Source organism: Rhinolophus sinicus, linkage group LG09, assembly GCF_036562045.2.
Source record: "Rhinolophus sinicus isolate RSC01 linkage group LG09, ASM3656204v1, whole genome shotgun sequence".
Classification (NCBI taxonomy): domain Eukaryota; kingdom Metazoa; phylum Chordata; class Mammalia; order Chiroptera; family Rhinolophidae; genus Rhinolophus; species Rhinolophus sinicus.
Genome location: NC_133758.1, coordinates 87,023,616 through 87,043,940, shown reverse-complemented (window position 1 = coordinate 87,043,940; position 20,325 = coordinate 87,023,616). Strand labels below are relative to the sequence as shown.

The 20,325-nt window shown below is 37.8% G+C and overlaps 1 pseudogene; it reads right to left on the bottom strand.

Annotated features, from left to right (window-relative positions):
* Positions 1–19,118: 19,118 nt before the first annotated feature.
* On the bottom strand, positions 19,119–19,888 carry LOC141573090 (small ribosomal subunit protein eS1-like; annotated as a pseudogene).
* Positions 19,889–20,325: the final 437 nt, after the last annotated feature.

Sequence of the window (20,325 nt, the reverse complement as noted above, 5' to 3'; positions counted from 1 at the left end):
CCCCCTTTTTAACTGAGCTGTGAGAAATAGCATTGGAGTAGTAGTGAGGAAGCAAAATCCTATATGTGTGGAAGATCCCAGCCCACTGTGGCTCAGCTAGGTACCACTTTAGAACCCCCTCATCACATCGGCAGAACCACAACAAGATCTATGCAAGCCAAAGGGGAAAGCGTCTTTGTAAAACTGAAGACAGCTGCTTCCATAATAGAACTAATTGTACACTGCATCAAGGAACTAAATTAGTAGTGAAAACAGTTATAAAAACTGACAGACAGTGAAACATGACTCACTTAGGAACTGCTGCCAGCCAGGCACGTTGTCACTGGCCACTGTTCAAAAACCCACACCTGCATGTTTTGAATAGTAAACATATAAGATGTAATTACTAGGAAAACATATGCCACTTTTCAAATGTGACAACAATATGTTTTTATCATGGGACCGTGAGTGGCATGGGACTAAACTGACCACAGTACTTATTCATCCCAGGAGACTTAGCAGATGAACTAAAGCAGAACCAAAGGTTACAAGCCCTTATTCATGCACAAAAGACTAGCTTTAGTGTAAGCAGGTCTAAGGGATCTGTTTTGCTGACAGGATACCTAGATGTCTTCTGGAGTGTCAATCAAGGAAAAATTAACATGAAGATATAAGAAACATCAATTCTAAAATGCATATGAATATATGGTTCAGCTTAAAACTATTCAAGTTTCAGTGAGTTGGGGTGTCTTCCCTGGCTTTCCTCACAGCTATAGAGTAATTGCTGTCTCAATAAAAACCAGATGTTCAGAGAAGATTTCATCTGTTCCTGCAGACTAAACTCACAATTCTGCCTCTTCTACGGCAATCTGCTTTAGAGAATTTGCAGGTTCCCTACACAGCACATGCATACTTCGTGCCAGGTACAACTGAAACTATGTTCGCTCACTGTAGGTAGGTGGTTACTAGTGATAGCAAATAAACTCCTTGGCTTCTGACCAACGTGGTGGAGGGTAACGACCACTGGAGAAATGTGCTTTGGGTTAGGGCATGGCAGTTTATCCTTAAACAACAGCTCACACCTTCGTCTAATGTTTTTATGTATTTCAAATTTATCAGCAAAGGAGGGTGCATTGAATTTCATTCTGAAACAAATCACAGAACAAAATCTGTTCAATGTCCTCTTGAATGAGAGCTGTGCCTGTGGAATGTTCCAGCTTTCATAATGGAGCCCTGGAGTTGCTGATGAGTTGTAAAACTCTATAGTGACTAATCCTTCTTTCTCCTGCTCATTAATTAGTCAAACCTAAACATAAATTCAGAAACACTTGAGAACACTCTGCTGTTTTTTTTCTGTTGGCACATAAGAGGTGGATACTAAAAACAATCAGCATTTTCTTCATGTGAAAGACAGCGGAGAATTATAGAAATATTTTTCGAAGGTCATATTACAAGTTCTAGAGATGCTTGTGTAAGCAAAAGGAGGAATGTGATAATTGGTTTAAGCATGTGAGGAGTATGCATTCAGTTCTAGATGAGGAACCTGTGTGTAGCATTTACAATTTGTACTGCAGTTGTTTACTTACTTGCTTCCCCTCAAATAGAGAGTCCCCTGAAGACAGAAACGATCACATTCACCATGAAAAAAAAAAAAGCAAGACACTGGGATAGACCCTTTAAGGGAAGTAAAGATGAGTCTAATCCAGTACTGTGCCTTTATGAAGCTTGCAATTGACTGGTGTTCTCTGACCTGGAAAATATTTCCCCCCTTCTCATTGCAATATCCCAACTTTCCCGTCTTTTTTAAAAAATTGAGATATAATTGACATGTAACATTGTATTTGTTTTAGGTGTAAAACAATGATTTGATATATGTATATGTTGTGAAATGATTAGCGTAAGAAGTCTAGTTAACATCCATCACCACACAGTTACAATTTTTTTCTTGTGATGAGAACTTTTCAGATCTACTCTCTTATTAACTTTCAAATATACAATACACTGTTCTTAATTGCAGTCACCATACTGTATACATTGTATCCCCAGGACTTATTTATTTTGTAAGTGGAAGTTTGTACTGTTTGACCACCTTCACACATGTCACCATCTTATTCATTTTATTTTCCATCTTACTCATTTTTGAATCCCCAACAGTTAGCAATAGGGCCAATAAATCTTGGCATTTGTAGGGTGCTCGTTGTCTGACGTTGCCTCATTGGTCACTCCAAGATCCTACATGATTGACAGATTTGGCTAAGGAGCATTTCCTGCCCCAGAAGCCAGAGCAAGCTGTTTCTTTCAGAGCAACAGAGAAGTCTGCAGAACAGCTGCTCATCCTACAGGCTGATTCAAAGTGTGAGGCACAAATGTACAAGCTAATTAGTTTCTCAGGTCTCATTCTTCAAGGGTCATTTCTGAAGGAAGGAGAAATAGAATCTGTTAGGCTAAAAGGTCTTTTGGGTCAATACAGTGTTTCCCCGAAAATAAGACCTAACCGGAAAATAAGCCCTAGCATGATTTTTCAGGATGACATCTCCTGAACATAAGCCCTAATGCGTCTTTTGGAGTAAAACTTAATACAAGACCCGGTCTTATTTTCAGGGAAACACGGTCGCACTGATTGCTAGACCAATCATTGGTATGTAAGCAAGACAGTTTGGATCCCAAATCTCTTTTCAGGTTTATTAGTTGTTGCAGAGTCAGTATGTTAAACTGGAGGATTTAGAGCAGAGAATAGAAATATCCATCCTATTGTTTGCATTTGTCTGCATGGGCAAATGTGGATAGACTTTGGAATGCTTAAGTATTAAATAGTGAAAGTTCAGAGTTGTATGCATGGCTCTAGAATAACTAAGATATACATTTAAGAAGCCTAGCTATCTGGAAATATCTAGCATGGAAGTGTAAAACACTAAGGACTAGATGTATTTGCCAAACATTGAAAATCTTTCAGAAATCATGTTATCAGTTTCTGTTAGCAATACGGGTAACATAAAACTTAGTGCCAGCCAAGTGCTAACAAACAGTCTTTTATGCTGGCAGCACACTAATTCCTCAGTCTTAAATTTTTTTTCTCTCTCATATGGCAGTATTTTAGCAAGATGTTGAGTTTTACTACTTCAGCTTTAGGAACTCTGACTTCCAAAGCATTAGGAGCTCTGAGTAGCTTGTGATTTCCTTCGTTTAATCTTTCTGTGTCCCCTCAAAAAATATGAACCATTACTACTCTTTAAATAAAATTAGTAAGGAAATTAGAAAACATTGGGCTACATTTTGAAAATATTAATTCAATAAAAGAATGGCATGTCTGCGATTCCAGGATCTGGGAGTCAGATTTCCTTTTGGATCAATGAAAACAAAAAAGCAAAAAGCCCTAAGTGCCATGAGTGGAAGGCCTAGAAAGAAGTGCCCCCCCTTCCTGATTCTCCTCTCCCCCAAAATACCCAGGGCCCTGGAAGAGAATGAGCCCACGATAAGTTCTGAAACAGACATAAAAGACGCTAAGGCTAGCAGGGCTTGGGGTGGAACAGAGCATGAGCCCATCCACACAGCTTGCGCAGCAGAGGTTCTAAAATCTGTCTTCTCCATTCTCCATTCTGTTCCTGCCTCATTGCCCGAGGTGAGTTAGGAGACCCTTCTGTCCCATTTTCCTGCCTCTATCCTCAACAGTGTCACCAAAACAATCTTTATAAAGGCAACTCTGACCATGTCACTGCCTGGTTTAAAACTCCTCCATGGCTCCTCATCACCAAATGGAACCTTCTTCCCAGCTTCTGAGCATGGTGCCCAACCGGTCCAGGCCTCTCCTTTCCCCCAGCACCCAGGTCCTCTATGCCTCAGCAGTGTAGGTGCACAGGCTGCCCTGCACATTCATCATACGGTCAGGTCTTCGTGGCTGTTCAATGCTCTTTCCTCTGCCTACAAAGTCCTCAGGGATCACCTCTCTCAGGAAGGTCTCGCCCAGACACCCCCCTTTTCTATCGTCTCACCCATCTTCTCCCCTAATGAAATTAAACTCCACCTTTATTTCTATATCTGATAAAAAACTTGACTCATTGCACTATCACATCATAATCATCATCAGTATTAGAACTACTACTACTATTATTACTTGGTCTTCCTTTTCTAGAATAAGTTTCTGGAGTGTCGTGAAGGCAGGTTTTTTTCCTTGTTCTTTCCTATACATCCCCAACCTACCACAGTGCTGGGCACAAAGCAGCTGCTCAGTTTATATTTAAATAAATGAATAAAGTCATAGAGTAACTCCGTAACAATCAACTATGTGCGGGAATCATCTCAAGCCAAGCTCTAGGCCATAGAGTCTTCTGGGTCAACCTCACATTAGAAAATGAAACCTACATCTTTCCTTTCATTAACCAATGCAAACTATTTAATTTATGGTGTCTTTTTTTTTTTTTTTAATTTGGTTGCCTGGAAACTCAGCTAAGTTCTCTGTTTAATCACATTAACCTCATTTTTCCTAGGTTTTCTTGTTTAACCATCTTTAGCTCTCCATTCTGTTATGCATCCCCCAGTCATCTTCATTATTGGCCCCTTGTTTCACTTTTATGTTATTGGCCTCTATTTTATGTATTTATTTTTATTATAATGCCTTAAGTATTTTTAAAGTAAATCATAAAGAAATCTGAGAGAAGAATAAAGAAATTGAGTTTACTTTTATATACATATAGAGTATGAGTAATAGTTAATAAAGCCAGATGGAATAAAATTGAACAGGACAGGGAGAGAGTGGAGCATAGGGGTAGAGAGGAAACAAAACAAAATATGCAATATTCCAAGTGTGAATGTTTGCTTTCCATGAGTGACTATAAAATAAATGTGACACAGCAGTCAAATTTATTAAGCATCTGGTAGGTAAGACATAGGAAGAGCAAGAAATACCAAGGGCCTGATTGTACAGATTCCAGAATGATAAATAGAAGGAAATTTACTTGCCCTCTTTGCCAGTCAGGTAGCCCCTGTCAATAACATCACTAAAGGGCAGTTCTGTCCCATCTGTGAAATCCAGGTCTTGAAAACTCCTTTGGTGAGGTTGAGTAATTAGAACTTTACACAGAAGTGTTTAAGCATAAACAATCACAAATGAGCCTTTAAAATATAGCTAATGTTTACAAGCGTTAAACATTAAAGATAGTTTGCTAAATAAAAGAATGTTCAATAGTATTTTTACAGGATGTATTAAGCATCTATAGTAAGAAAACAAAGACATTTTATTTAAACACTGATGGGTTTCTTTCTATTACTTTATATTTACATTAAACGCCTCTGATTCTTATAAAAATCCTATGAAAACAACAGGGCAGACAGTAATACATTTTACAGAGTTAGAAGTGTAGTAGTTGCTCAGTAATATAACTGAATGTATCATAATTCTCTGTTATTGGTGGAGATGATAAGAGCAACAACAACAACAACAACAAAAAACAACAACCAAAAAACCAAGTTGGGTATATTTGGAACTGAGGTTTATGTTAAACGTATGGAAAATTTATACTACTATAAATTATGAAATAAAGAGGCAGACTACCAAAGGTAGTTGTGGGATTGTGTTTCCAAGAAGCCTTTCAAAACATGAGATTCTTACATCACTGTCACTGTTTAAAACTGATGAACCCAGAATACGAGAATCAGGAGTAAACTATTTCCCTGGATTCATGCTATGATGCATAAACTTTTAAATTTAGGCAAGATTGGCAAAAGGAAATTAAGAAAATTTTAAAATTCACATTGATAGAAAACGATGAACGTAATTTGTATTTAAAGATTTAAAATTTATTATAAGACTGATACATGTTTTATAGACATTTTGGAAATTGGTCTAAATAGTAAATAAGAAAATGCAGATTGCCCATAATTTCACCATCTGGAAGACCACTGCCAGCATTTTGGCTTTTGCAGCATATCTTTTCTGTCTGTTACCTCTGGGTATGTAGAATAGATGTGGCATACTGTAAGAGAAAAAAAAAGAAAATCTTGTTGAATAGGTAAATTACTTTTTATGTCTTTATAATGTTATTTAGCAGTGTTAAAGGGATCCCCACTCTTCTTTGGGTTTTGCTTCTAGGAACCCTACCAAGTTTTCCCAGTGAAAACCTGGGGAAAATCCTTCACAGTTCTGGCAAGAGAAAGGGAAGAGTACTAATTGTAAATAACCAGACTGTTCTCCATAGAAAAGGAGAAAGACTTTAGTAGAGTTTTATTCAAGCTAAGGGAAAGACATTGCTCCCACTCCAGTCCCCTCTAAACTTTCTCTTACCCCAATGTGGGAAGGGGAGCTATCTGTTAGAAGAAACTTTTGTGATATTCACAGCTCAGGGACACAGGCCTAAAATATAGGAGTTAATCCTAAAATTTTAGAATCCTCCCCTTCTCTCATACTTTAGCACCACACCAACTGGGCCCCAGGGTGACAGTGAATTACAGCTGAAGGAGCTTGAAGACGCAGATGGTCTCTGAGGAATATTTAGGGAAGCTCAAAGTCAGGAGGAGAGACAGAAATCAAGGACACTAGAGGAAGATAAAGCCTCTGGCACCTATAGCTACAGAAAACATTAAATACAGCCCAACTCTTAGCCAGATTAACATAAACCCTCATATTAAAGGCCTATTTGTCTCTCAATACAGTATCTCTGGCTTTCAGCTAAAAGTTACAAAGCATCTTAAAACGTAAGGAGACAAAACACAATCTGAAGAGACAAAGCAAGCATGAGAATCAGATGCATTATCAGACAGGGAATTTAAAATAACTGATTAATATGCTAAGTGCTCTAATGGAGAAAAGTAGACAACATGAACAAATATTTGGATAATATAAACAGGGAGATGGAACATCAAAAGGAGATGCTGGAAATCAAGAACACTAGAATAGAAATTTAAAATGTTTATGATGGGCTCAACATGGCCAAGTAAAGAATCAGTGAGCTTGAAGATAGGCCAATAGAAACTTCCCAAACTAAAGTGCAAAGAAAAATAAGAAAGAAAACAGAACAAACCTAAAAGAACCATGGGAAAAATTTAAAAGATATAACATCAGCATAATTGGAATACTAGGAGAAGAAATTGAGGACAGAGCAAAATAAATATTTGAATAATGGCTGAGTACTTTCCAAAATGATTGACAGACAACAAACCAAAGACCCAGGAAGCCCAGAGAAGACCAAACCAAAACCAAGACACTTGCCCCGCCTCCCCAAGAAAAACCCCACCTGAGCATGTCATATTCAAACTGCAGCAAATCAAAAACAAAGAGTAAACTTTGTAATAAGCCAAAAAGGGAGGGGCGGGGTGGGGACACCGAAGCTTTAGAAGAAAAAGGATAAGAAGTACAGCATACTTCTCATCAGAAATCATGCAAGCAAGAAGAGAGTGCAGTTAAATATTTAAAGTGCTAGAAGAAAACTCCACCAACTTAGAATTCTACATTTAGCAAAATTCTTATTCAAAAGTGAAGAAGAAATAAAGACTTCTCAGATCAACAGAAACTGAGGGAATTAATCACCTGTAGACCTACTCTAAGAAATGTTAGAAGTTCTTCGGGAGGAAAGAAAATGATACAAGAAACATGGGTATTCTGTAACAAAATAGCATCAAAATACATGTGGCAAAATCTATAGAAAGAAAGAGTGTCAGAGAAGGAATACATGAAGGAAAAATAAAATCTTTATTTCTCTTATTCATAATTCATCTAAAAGATAATCAAATTTTTTAAAAGCAGATATGATAACAATGTATTAAGTGATTACAGCATATGGATAAGAGAAACGAATGACAACAATGTCACAAGGGATAGTAGAGAGAATTGGAAATACTCTGTTATACAAAGACATCCATATGAAGTGCTAATGGTAGTGTTATTTGAAGGTAGATTTATTTAGTTAAAAATGTATGGTGTGAGTTTTAGGGCAATTACTAAAGTATTTTTAGAAGAAGCAAAATTAATACATTAATAGGAAATACAATGGAATTATATACAATTCTCAATTAAAACCAGGGAAGGCAAAAATGAGGGGACAATAAATAAAAAAGTAATAGAAAAGTCAGAAATATAGTGGATATTAGTCCAACTATATCAGTAATCACTTTAAATGTTATTGATCTAAATACACCAATTAAAAGACAGAGATTATCAGAGTGGATAAACAAAGCAGAACCTAATATGTTGTCTATAAGAAATCCACTTTAAATATAAAGACTCAAATAGGTTAAAAGTAAAGGAGTAAAAAAGATATGCCATATTCAGACTAATAATAAAAAAAAAAGAGTAGACATACTCTGGCTTCAAAACAAAACTGCCTTCAGAACAGGAAAATTATCAGGGATAAAGAACAATATTACATAATAAAAGGGTCAATTACCCAAGAAGACATAAAAATTCTTAATGTGTATGCATGTAGCAGAAGAGCATCAAAATACATTAGGCAAAAATTATAGAAGTGCAAGGACAAATAAACTATTTCAATCAGAGACTTCCATACCCCTCTGTTAGTAATTGATGGATCAAGCAGGAAGAAACTAATATTAAATGACTTGAATAGCATAATCAATCAATTTGATCTCATTGACATATATATAATACTTCATCCAACAACAGCAGCATATACATTATTATTTTTTTAATTAAAGTATAGTTGACGTACTGCATCATATTAGCTTCAGGTATACAATACAGTAACTCAACACCTATATACCTTATGAAATGATCACCATGGAAAGTCTAGTAACCATCTGTCACCGTACAAAGTTATTATGATATTATTGACTGTATTACCTAAGCTATACATTACATGCCCGTGACTTATTTATTTTAGAACTAGAAATTTATACCTCTCAATACACTTCACCTTTTTCACTTTTCCTCCTGCCGCCATCGCTTTGGCAACAATCAATTTATTCTCTGTATCCATGAGTCTATTTCTGGTTTGTTTTGATTGTTCCTTTGTTTTGTTTTTTAGATTTCACATATAAGTGAAATCATATAGCATTTGTCTTTCTCATTTTACTTAGCATAATACCGGCTAGGTCCACCCATGCTGTCTCAAATGGCAAGATTTCATTCTTTTTTATGGCTGAGTAATATTTCATTGTGTGTATGCATGCCAGACGTCATCTTCTTTTTCCATTCATCTATTGATGGACATTTAGGTTGCTTCCATATCTTGGCTATTGTAAGTGGTACAGCAATGAACACAGGATGCATATATCTTTAGTGTTTTCATTTTCTTCAGATAAATGCCCAGAAGTGGAATTGCTTGGTCATATGATAGTTCTATTTTTAATTTTTTGAGGAACCTCCATACTGTTTTTCATAATTGTACAAATTTACAATCCCATCACCAGGACACGAAGGTTCTCTTTTCTCCATATCCTCACCAACACTTGTTATTGTTGACACATTTTATAATCAGCATCAATAAATCACATTCATTAATATCACACCAGTCTTATCAGAAATGCCTTTAAGTATTGGAAAGCTGTCAAGCTCACAGTCAGATACAGCTTTTCCAAAATTCTAATTTTTGCTTGATAGCTCAAATTTTATTGTCAGCAACAAATACTGTCAATTGTTTTCCTTAAAGTGGCAAGCTGACTTTGTTCATTTTCCACAAAAAAGTCTGCCAAATTCCTAAATCTGAAAAAAAATACCATTTGTCAGTCATTCTTTCAAGCAAAAATGGCATTCTAGGGGGAAAAAACCTGCTAGTTTAGCTCTCAGCTCAAATACCTGCACAGACACATACCATACTTCAGTATGCAGCAAACGTGCAGTGTACGTACTTCCTATTTTGTCACACTGAAAAAAAGTATATTGAAGGGGTGAGATCTAATAAAATAATTTTTGCTGCTTCATCTAAGACATTCTTAAGTGACACTGACTTTTCATTTTCTGCGAGTGCACAGTGATAAAAAATATAACTACTAACAGTTTGGTATCAGTCCTTCTATTCAGATTAAGGCACTGTCACTTTAACCCACCATTGCTTTTGCACCATTGGTGCAAATGTCAACACAGTAAATAAGGCGGATGAAGCCTTAATATTTTTATGAAAGTGGTTTTGATGCTATGGACGTCTTCAAGAGGATCTTGCAGACTTTGAAAATTGCTGTGTAGGAAGACATATGAAGAAAATCAAAAGGCCTTTCATGGTCAGATAATTCAGTGCCTACTGCATCTGCCACCATCATAAGGCTATGGCAATCTTCTGAGGCAGCATCGATAGGCATGGCAGAATGAAAAAGCTAAGGAAGAAGCAACCATGATACACAAATGTGGGAGATTCTAATTTTATCAGAGAGAAATTGTAAATAAGTGTGGTAATCTAAACAGCCTAGAGATTCAGGGTCACTATAGAGTATGGTGATTTTGCAGGTGACTGTTTAGAAGGTAGTAGCAGGTAAGGATCATTTTTAACTATCGTAGATTGATGGAGATGGTGAGGGGAAGAAAACTGCTTTTTAGGGGAAATGTAGGAAGGATTAACTAGCAATGGAGCGGAGATCCTGCCATTCTGAATACACACAAAAGTAGCAGCTAATGAAATGTTGGGCACAACTTCATTTTGATGAAAAAGTGGAGGGTACATCTAAGTTGACATGACAGTGTTAAGAATGGCTTGTTCAGATACCTGTGGTTTTGGGTATCAGCTTGTTTTGCCCTTACAGTCATGTTGCTGTGTCTGTAAGAAATGTAACCTCTGCTCAGGAAGCGGTGAGTTAAAAGCCAGTGAAAGACATTCATGCATTCTGGATGTCTGAGAAGTCCATTAGTACAGAAAGTGATACCAGTCTGTGCAGGGAGTAAAGGCCTTTTCTTATTAACAAAATGCAGTTGAGAGGATAGTAACCAATTCCACAGCCTCTTCCAGTCAACTGCTTGAATCCTCCTTCTTAGTTTTATGAAAAAACAAAAACAAAAAAACCAACACCCCCTCCCCCAAAAAACCCCAAAAACATCTTCAGGGAGCTGAAGTAAAAGCAGAAGTGAATGTAAACAAAATTAAAAAGTTAGGGTTGTTTTCAGGCTGTAGCTGTAATAAGCTTTCAGCTGAAATGAAATGTAATTAGCAAGAATGGTAATGTGGTTTGCTTCATTTAGTTCTTCAGTGGGTTTATAAACAAATTCTGTCGGTTAACTTGTAAAGCAGATGCATTCACTACACTCTGGCTAAGCACGTTAGAGAAGACAGGCTCACGCAGGTGCAAGGAATACAATGGGATGGTCCATTTATCACCAGTTGGGAATATTGGCAACAGTGAACTTGCACCATTTTTAAATGCTCCCCAGTAAAGAAGGTTAAGAAATATTTCATCTGGTGGATTATGAAAGAAAAGTTGGGGAGCAACGTTCAAATTCTCAAAGTGATCATTTGTGTCTTCTTCATTTATGTAAAACCAATTAGGGAGTCAATACAATGGAGGGCAGGCCATACTCATGGCGATATTTTAGGAAAAAAATCAAAAAGTATTAAGAGACTGAGAATTTTTCCCTCCAATAAAGCAGAAGACCAGTTATAAGGCATAACTGGTCTAGAAGAAAAGCTCTTTCACCTTTGTTTTGCCAAATACTCTCAAAATTTAGATAAAATTCTAACTCCTCCTTAGATAAAATTCTAACTCCTTCTTAGATAAAACTTAGATAAAATTCTAACTCCTCCTTGGATAAAATTTAGATAAAATTCTAACTCCTCCTTAGATAAAACTTAGATAAAATTCTAACTTAACCTCCACCAACTCTCATTCTCAATTCCTCCTCTGAAATGGTTACCCCTATGGCCCTCAACCCAGCTCCCCTATGCTCTTTGTGGGCATGTCCCATCTTCCCAACAGGATGGAGCGGAGACCACGACTTATCTCTCTTGGCATTCTTAGTGGCTAGCACTATGCTCTGTGGTAGGGAACTCACACACACACACACACACACACACACACACACACACAGTGATGATTAGATTAGAAAAACAAAAAGGGACGTGTGTATCTGCAGGACTGACTCAAAGACATGGAAGTGGTTTTTGACAGAGCAGACTGCTTTACCAAAACTTCACAACGGATTAGACAATATAAATGCAGGTCATATCTCTTTGTCTTGGTGGATTTAGCCTCAATAATGTCTGTGAAACAGCAAGTACTAAATAATCCTTATGCTATAGTTATGTAAAAGCCTTCAACTAAAATAATTGGTGGAAAAACACCCTTCTAAGAGAAAATACGGCATATTAGGTGTCAGCCTAGAAATAGTTGATCAGAAATAAGTAGTATTGTTTTTCTTTTAACGCTTTATTAGAACTGGCTATGTCCTGTGAAACATCTTTATCACAATACTCTGTATTACACCTGTAATGTCTAATGGTGGATGTGTTTTGTAGGCTGACCCTTGATGTCCACCATGCAGGTGATAAGGTAATCCTATCCATCTCTTTTGTAACTCACTAATGTGCAAATCTGTCAACTTACCTAAAACTTTGAGTCTACTTTCCTCAGTCAACAACAACAAAAACACAGATTCTTTTGACCAGGTCTTTATTCATCACATTTATTCAATAAATATGTATTGAGCATCTACTATGTGCCTGCTCCTGTTTTAGACATTCAAGATACAGAAACGAACAAAACAGAAGAAAACTCTTGCCCTCATATTGTTCATATTCTATTGAAGACAAGCAATGAGCAGACATTGGAAAAATAGAACAGGGTAAGAGAGGAATGGGAATGGGGGGCTGGGATGGAGGGATTCAATTTTAGGGGGGTGGTCAAGATAGCAAGATGACGACATTTAAACTTAATACTTGAAGGAGAAAGGAGTTAGCTGTGAAAATAGCTTCCCCAATCTTGTAATAGTATTGAAAATTTACATTTAGTTCAGACATTATGTCTATGCAGTTGGTCTCACTGAGCATACACATTTAACATTCTCAACTTGCTTTTTTATTCATTTATTTAACAAATATTTATTTATTACATAGTGTGTGCCACATACTGCTAGGCTTTAAGGATTTGTTAACATAGTCCCTATAACATGGAGCCCAACACTTAATGGGTGAGGCACACAAGTGGGTAAAATAACTTGCAATGCTCCAAGAGCGAGCTGAGCAGAGACCAAGAGATCCCGAGACATGGGAGACAGACTTCCCAGAAGAATTAGGAAGTCTTCACAGAGGAGATGCTGCCATTTCAATTAGATCTATAAAAATACTTAATAAAAATCCAAGGTGATAAAATATTGGGAATTAAATAGTACCTTGATTCTTGTAGACATAGAAGGTGTATAGGATTGCCACATTCATAGTATTTTCTAGAAATGCACATAGAAATGCTGAAATGCTGAGATTCTTGCCATGTTAACTATGCCATATTAACTACCCGGAATAATAGGGTAAATGTTAAACTTTCATTAACACTGAGCATCTTCAAGTGCTGATCCTTGTCATATATTCTTATTTCAGCCCTCAGGAAGTTTTCTTTCAAAGACTGATAGACATATGAACAATTATTGTGCGCTTTCAAACAAAGCCATTAGACTGGATCTCGCGTAATGAATCTTCGCTTATTATTTTTCCTCATAGAGGATAAAGTTTCATATATGTATTCCGTATTTGTAATTTTTAAAGTGCTTTGATGTTGTATTACTTGGTCATCTTTGATCCCTTATGATTACTTCGTCTACAATATCTCCAAAGTATCTTTTAGCTGTAAGATTCTAAAATCTCTAGAAGATAGGTTTTCTGCTTACCCTCACAGCTAAGTTCTATGATGCACTTACAGACCCAGATTATAGTAACAGTTTTGCTTATCGTGGGCATCTAGCAGGGTGCCTAAGAATAATCTATGTGCTAAGTAAATGTTCCCCTTCTCTTCCTCTCATGATGCTCACATTAAGAGACAGCTCAACTGAGCAGAACTAGGAATCTTTCCATCCCACTCCACCCCGCATGGATTGTTCTCTTAACTCTGCATAGCTTCACCTGTTTGCCTCTGCTCTTGCCCATTCCCTGTCCCATCTCAGCTTTTTTTGAGTACTCTTCGGTATCCTTCAGGCTCTATAATATACCAATATTTCTCCAGTTCCATCAGGAGTTGTGGAATTCAAGGGAATGACATCTGCTTAGGAATGCTACACTGAATTTTTTTCTGGCCTTTGGCCACTGAAGAAAGGGGATCAGTGGGACTGAGGGGTCCCTGGATTTTTTTGTCTCTCATTAAGACCCTGATACGGGAGGAGTGTGTCTTATAAATCCCAAGCTGCCTGCTGGGGTTTATACTTCTGTTTGTTCCCACCAGGCCCCAACAGGAACATGCTCCTGTCTCCCTCCCCTGTTTTTCAATGACAGACTTCTCAGAGCCACCCTTTGGGATCACGTTACTCATTCTACCTCCATCCAGCAGTCCTGAACTGGGTTTCAGTTCTGACGTTCCCTCGATCAGAATTCCAAGGTACCTTACCTGTGCTGGGTGTGAATAAGCTCTGGTACTTCCTGGGCACTGTTTTATACTGTAGCTCACCCCAACCCTGACCACAGCAGCAAGTCTGTCCCCATAGTCTCTCAAGTTCTTGCTAATTCCCTCCCTGCTGCCTTCCTTCCACCACTATCCACCTGCTGTCACACTGCCCTTATTTTTCCCTCCCCTGCTCTCCGTGCTACTTTTCTCAGTCCTGACAAGCTAAGTTCTTGCAGAGCCTTTCCTCGCAATCTGGCCCTTCCTCAGCAGTAGATGCTAAAGATCTCGGCCTCTCCTCTGTCGTGCTGCATCAGTAAACATCACCGGGAGCCGTGCAAAGCAGCCACCCTAGAACCAACTCTAAAATGATTTAAATCGTGATGTCCGTAGATATCCACGAATATTAGTTGAGAGTTTTTGCTTTAGTACAGTACTGTCTTCACAAAGCGTTTCAGGGAGGGAGCAGAACAGTTATTTTTATGCAAGGAGCTAAAAATTCCCAGAGCTCCTCCATAGTAAGTCAGAATAAACTAGTACCACAGTGAAAATTCTTGTACATATCACCAAGGGAATGTTTAAACCCAAAGGGTGTACTTGTTTTTAGAAGAGGATCACAGTTACTACATGTGAGAAACATTCTGTTTATATCCCCCCAAAGATGGTGAAGTTAGTGTAAAATACCTGGAAAACTATGTCTGTAAAGTCGTGGTCTTTCTAAGAAGTGTTCCTTTTTTTTTGCGTGAAGTAATTCTTAATGAAAACCTTTCTCCAAGAACTACAATTTCCTCCTTCCTTTCTTCCTTCCTTCCTTCCTTCCTTCCTTCCTTCCTTCCTTCCTTCCTTCCTTCTTTCTTTCTTTCTTTCTTTCTTTCTTTCTTTCTGCCACGAACTATAGTAGTGTAAGTTCTTTCCTAATGCAAAGAATTTTAGCATAATTACGATTATTAAAATGCCAAGTTATTTGGGATGAATATTTTTTATGAGGGAGAGAACATTGACTTTTCTTCATTTGAGATGAAAATTAAGAGAACTGTCATTATATTATGCAAGATCACTGAGTAAGTGTGATCCACCAAATAAATATACAGCGGTGTTACTAGTAGAAGTAGCTCCTGAAATACACTACTTTTGCATGGTATGAAATTCAAGAAGGCCTTCATGGTAGGGAGAAAAGTAGACTTGAAACTGGCATTTACTTTACCAATTAGTGTTATGCAATCTTTGATCTGTTCTTTTTCTTTTACTACAAGTTTTTTTGGGGGGAAGGTATATCTTCAGGCCACTATATTCTGATGACTTTTTCATTATATGATGTTAGCAATCTCTGGGGCATGCAGTAAAAAGGTGATTGTATCATAGAGGATGAAGTCAGTTATCTAATGAACATTCAACACGTTTCATTCTTTCCTGCAAACCAGCATGAGTTGCAGGACAGGCCATCTTGGCAATAGGTATTTCATTTATATTGTTTATTTTGACATATATATATACACACACACATATATGTGATTATATATATATATATATATATATATATATATATATATATATGATAAGTTGCATTAAATTTCTTCAGGATGGGAATATATTTGGATATAATTCCAAGTTTGTCAACATAATATATTTCAGGGTTTGGTGAAGAAAGTCGTGGGTGTAGGATGCTGCTAGTGGTGTGGGATGAGAAGTCATCTCTCTCTATTCCTCTAACTTTAATGTGCATACGAATCAGTTGAGGATGTTCCTAAAGCGCAGATTCTGATTAAATAGGCCTGGGGTGGGTTTGATATTTCGCATTTCCAACAAGCTCCAGGTGACGCCAGTGCTACAGTCCAGGGACCGCGCTGTGAGTAGTAAGGCCTAGAAGCCAAAATTCTTTTGTCCCAAAGTTAGGAAGTGTATTGCACAATTTGAAAAACTCTTCTTGAATCAGGAAGACTTGGATTGCTTACATCATGTATTTTACAGCTAAGTTTTGCTCATTTCAGTTATTTCTTCTCAAATTTGTCCATAATTATTGGACAAATGAGCATGTATACAATTGGCAATTGATTTTTAATAACACGGGGCTGATATGGCTGCACAGAACTCATCTATATATACCATAAATTGTCCCTGAGGGATAAAAGAGCAGTTCTTATTCCACTGGATGTAAACCCGGGAGTCCGAGTTTTGCAAATCAGTTAAGTTCAGGGAAACTACCTTGCAAGGATCTGACATCATAAACCATACTTATTTTGATTGTGAGAATTATTGGCAAAAGCAGAAAGAAGTTGAAAATATTCTCTGTCACTTTTAATGATTTCCAAAAAGTAATGAACAAAAATAACTCAGAACATGCCCTCTGGGGCCGTGGACCTTAGGACCGATGAGGCTTGCTTTCTAAGAACAGTGCTCAGGAGAGAAAGCTATAGTTAAATAGTTTAATTAAGAGAGAACAGCTTGCACATTCTGCTATCTCATGAAAAACATAATTTACAGACTTGTGGTAATAATACCACTGATAATGATGTGAATTAATAAACTCACCAGTGAAACCACCATTCACATACATGTAGGATAATTTAATTAGCCTCGGCTGCACTTTCTCTGTCAATCCCAAACTTACGGGGATTGAATTGTTAAGTACATTTTTCACTCTGTGATTCTGAGAAGTGTATTTTTACCTGGCAAATTATTTTAAACGTGAGACAAAGCAGGGCTTCGGTGGTGAAATCACATAGGAAGTCTGCGTTCCTGCTCCCCCAGCCTGGGCCCTGCCAGTGCCGGACCCAGCGCACAAAGAGCTGGTGTGAATTTCAGATCCTGGGTCTGCTCTAAATCACGGGAACTAGAGAAATTAGACATGACACCATTTACCCAGGGGCCTCTGCCGAGGAGTATTTTTTTTGGAACTTTTACATCAGTCTGAGAACTCACTGGCTTCATTAAGTCACGTGGGTCATTGTGTTAGGAAGGAAGGAAAGTGCATGTTATTAGCTAGGGATTTTTTTTTGTCCTTTGCCCTTTACCATCCTTCCTTCTCATTTCACTTCATTGCATGTGGTATTTCCCTCCCCTCCCAAGATGTCTATTCTATCTTTCGTCTCAAGATTCTTTATGTGGCAACCTGTATTGACTTGCTTGGTGCCCGCTCTCAAGAATTGTATTTCTTCATGTGCATGTGAGAGAGAAGGTTCTATGGGTCATCATTTAACTTCCCTGTTGCTATAGTCTCTTTCTTCTCTTACCCACATATTTTTTTTTCCCTTTCCCTTTAAAACTCACATTTTTCAGAGCAAAGGAGGAAGTCATGAGAAATAACATGTGTGTTTCGGAGGATGATTGTCGTTGAAACTGATATGTCTAGTCGATAACAAAAACTGTCCTAGCCTCCAACAGAACACAAGCCCTAAGGGCTGGGAAGAACAAAGCCGTCCTCAGAGACAAGTGGGGAGGGGTGGGGGTCATGGCAACCTCTCATCCCTGTGGCACCAGCCAGAGCCCACAAACCATTTTATCATCCTCTGGCCCTAGAGATCAAGGAAGGCGCTGTTTGGAAAGTTCCCTTCAAGGCTCAGTTAAATATTCCCGTCTTTTGTTTGTCCTAGTGGCTTTCCCGGCCTTTTCCTAGGGTCCTCAGCATGGTTTCAGTCAAAGCCTCTGGGCCCTATTTTTTTCCTTTTTGGTTTGGTTTGGGTAGAGGCCTTCATTCAGCATTCGCTGACTTGCTTCAGTGCTTCCCCCCACCCCTGTGTAAATTTGGACTCTTTTTAGTAGTTGGGAATAAGAAGAGATCCTTTTTCTCTTTACATTGAGGACCCAGTTCACCTCCAGGTCAAAAGCAGCTTTGACTATTGTTTGCAGAAAGCCCCTGGAGGGCTTGTGAAAACTTTGCATACTCTATGTATTTTGAAAAGTGAAAAGAAAAAAAAAAGTTTGAGGCTTAAGGAAGTAACTGTGACCCAGAGAGATATTTTATTATTGCCAAAATTAATATGAATATCTGAAAAATGTATTTCTCCTAAATATATCATGGTTAATGGTATTTTTTCTTCAATTGCTAGTAATAAAATGTTTATCTAAAAAATAATATAAGTCTGGGGAAAGTTGGGGGGAAGTGGAAACAGGTATGGGGTTTCTTTCTGGAGTGATTGATGAAAGTGTTACAAAATTGATTGAGGTGATGGTTACACAGTTCCGTGAAAATACTAAAACATATTTAATTGTGTACTTTATAGGATCACCTGGAGAGCTTTTAAAATTTACTGAGGTCCAAACCCTACCCAAGACCAAATGAAACAAAACGGGGGTAGGAAAACCCCATCAGTATATTGTAAATGTCCTCCTCTTTTTAAAAAACTTGACTCGCCCATTTAATTTAAATAATTCTGAAGTCATCAAAATGTAAAAATTCTCACTTCTAGCCTTCTATCCATCCACCGTGTCCCCTGCCCCCCACTATAGAGAGGTAACCACTTTTATTAGTTTTTGTACATCTTTCAAGTGCACTTTTCTATAAACCAGTGGTTCTCAAACTGTAGCTGGCACCAGAATCACCTGGAGGGCTTATGAAAACACAGACAGTGTGGCCCACCCCTAGAGTTTCTGATTCAGTAGGTGTGAGATGAGGCTGAGAAGTACATTTCTTTTTTTCTTTCAAAAACATCACAAATGGGTTTTATTTGTCACCATGAAAACTCTGAATTTTAAACAGATTCTTGGACTAGGGGCTCATATCCATCAGCTCGTTCAACTTTAACACCTATCTCATCCTCAGTAGCTTTTCCAGAACTACTGCCTTTACTGTGAAACTCCATGAGTTTTCCCAATTCAAACTTGGAATTCTTCAGCATTTTGACTTTTCTAACAAAGACATCATGGAGAGGATAAATAGATTGGCAAGTCTTTTCTACGTCTTATCCAATGCTATCTGGAATCAATTTATTGACAACTTGGGTCATGATTTCCATCATCTTTTTCTGGATTTGGTGGACCTGTTAATGCTGAGCATGAGAGGTCTTCTGAACCTAATTGCTGCGTTTTTTAGTAAAACCAACACAGAATAAATGAAGCAAATAACCATCAGTAGTCTTGACATCAACATGAGCTTCAATCATGGTCTGCCATTTTTTGACCATGGAGCACATTTTGTCACGGGTAAGATCCATGCCATGGAAATTAGTTAGGCTGTTTTTGCCCTGAATATCCTCAGTAATTAACTTGAATTTTCTAAATGCAATTTCATCATTCTGCAGATCAGCCAGGCTCAACTTCAAAAAATATAACCCTTGAGACCATCAGATGTGATTTTGTTTCCTTGAGTTCTCGTGACTAGTGTTTTCTCAATATTTCTTGTATTGAACATAGCTGGTGCTTTCACATTTTACCAATATTTCTTAGAAAATTGGTCAGTCACTTTCTTCTTGCCTCCCTTCTTGCTGCGTTTCATAAGGTGCTTATTTTTGCTAACTGCCATGGTCCTTCTCAGAGAGCCATAAGATGAGAAGTACATTTCTAACAAGTTTTTGGGTGATGCTAATGCTTCTGGCCTGTAGAACCACTGATACAGAAAAAGGGGAGGAATCAGGACTAGGAGAAACCACTGATGGGAATGAGAAAGTGGGGGTGGGGGAGGGGACTAATAAATTAAACAAGATCCTGAGGTTGGTAGGGAGGATTTAGAGGAATAATGGGGATAGGGTGGTTAAGGAAGATGTGTCTTCCTTAGACAACCTAGTGAAGGAAGAGCAAGACTCAAGATAGTGATAGGCTTGAGGCTGGAGAGAACATCGCATCATCCATTCTGCGCTATCCAGTATGGCAGCCGTTAGCCACATGTGGCTATTGAGCATTTGAAATGTGGCTGATGTGACTGAGAAAATAAATTTTTAATTTTATTTAATTTTAATTAAT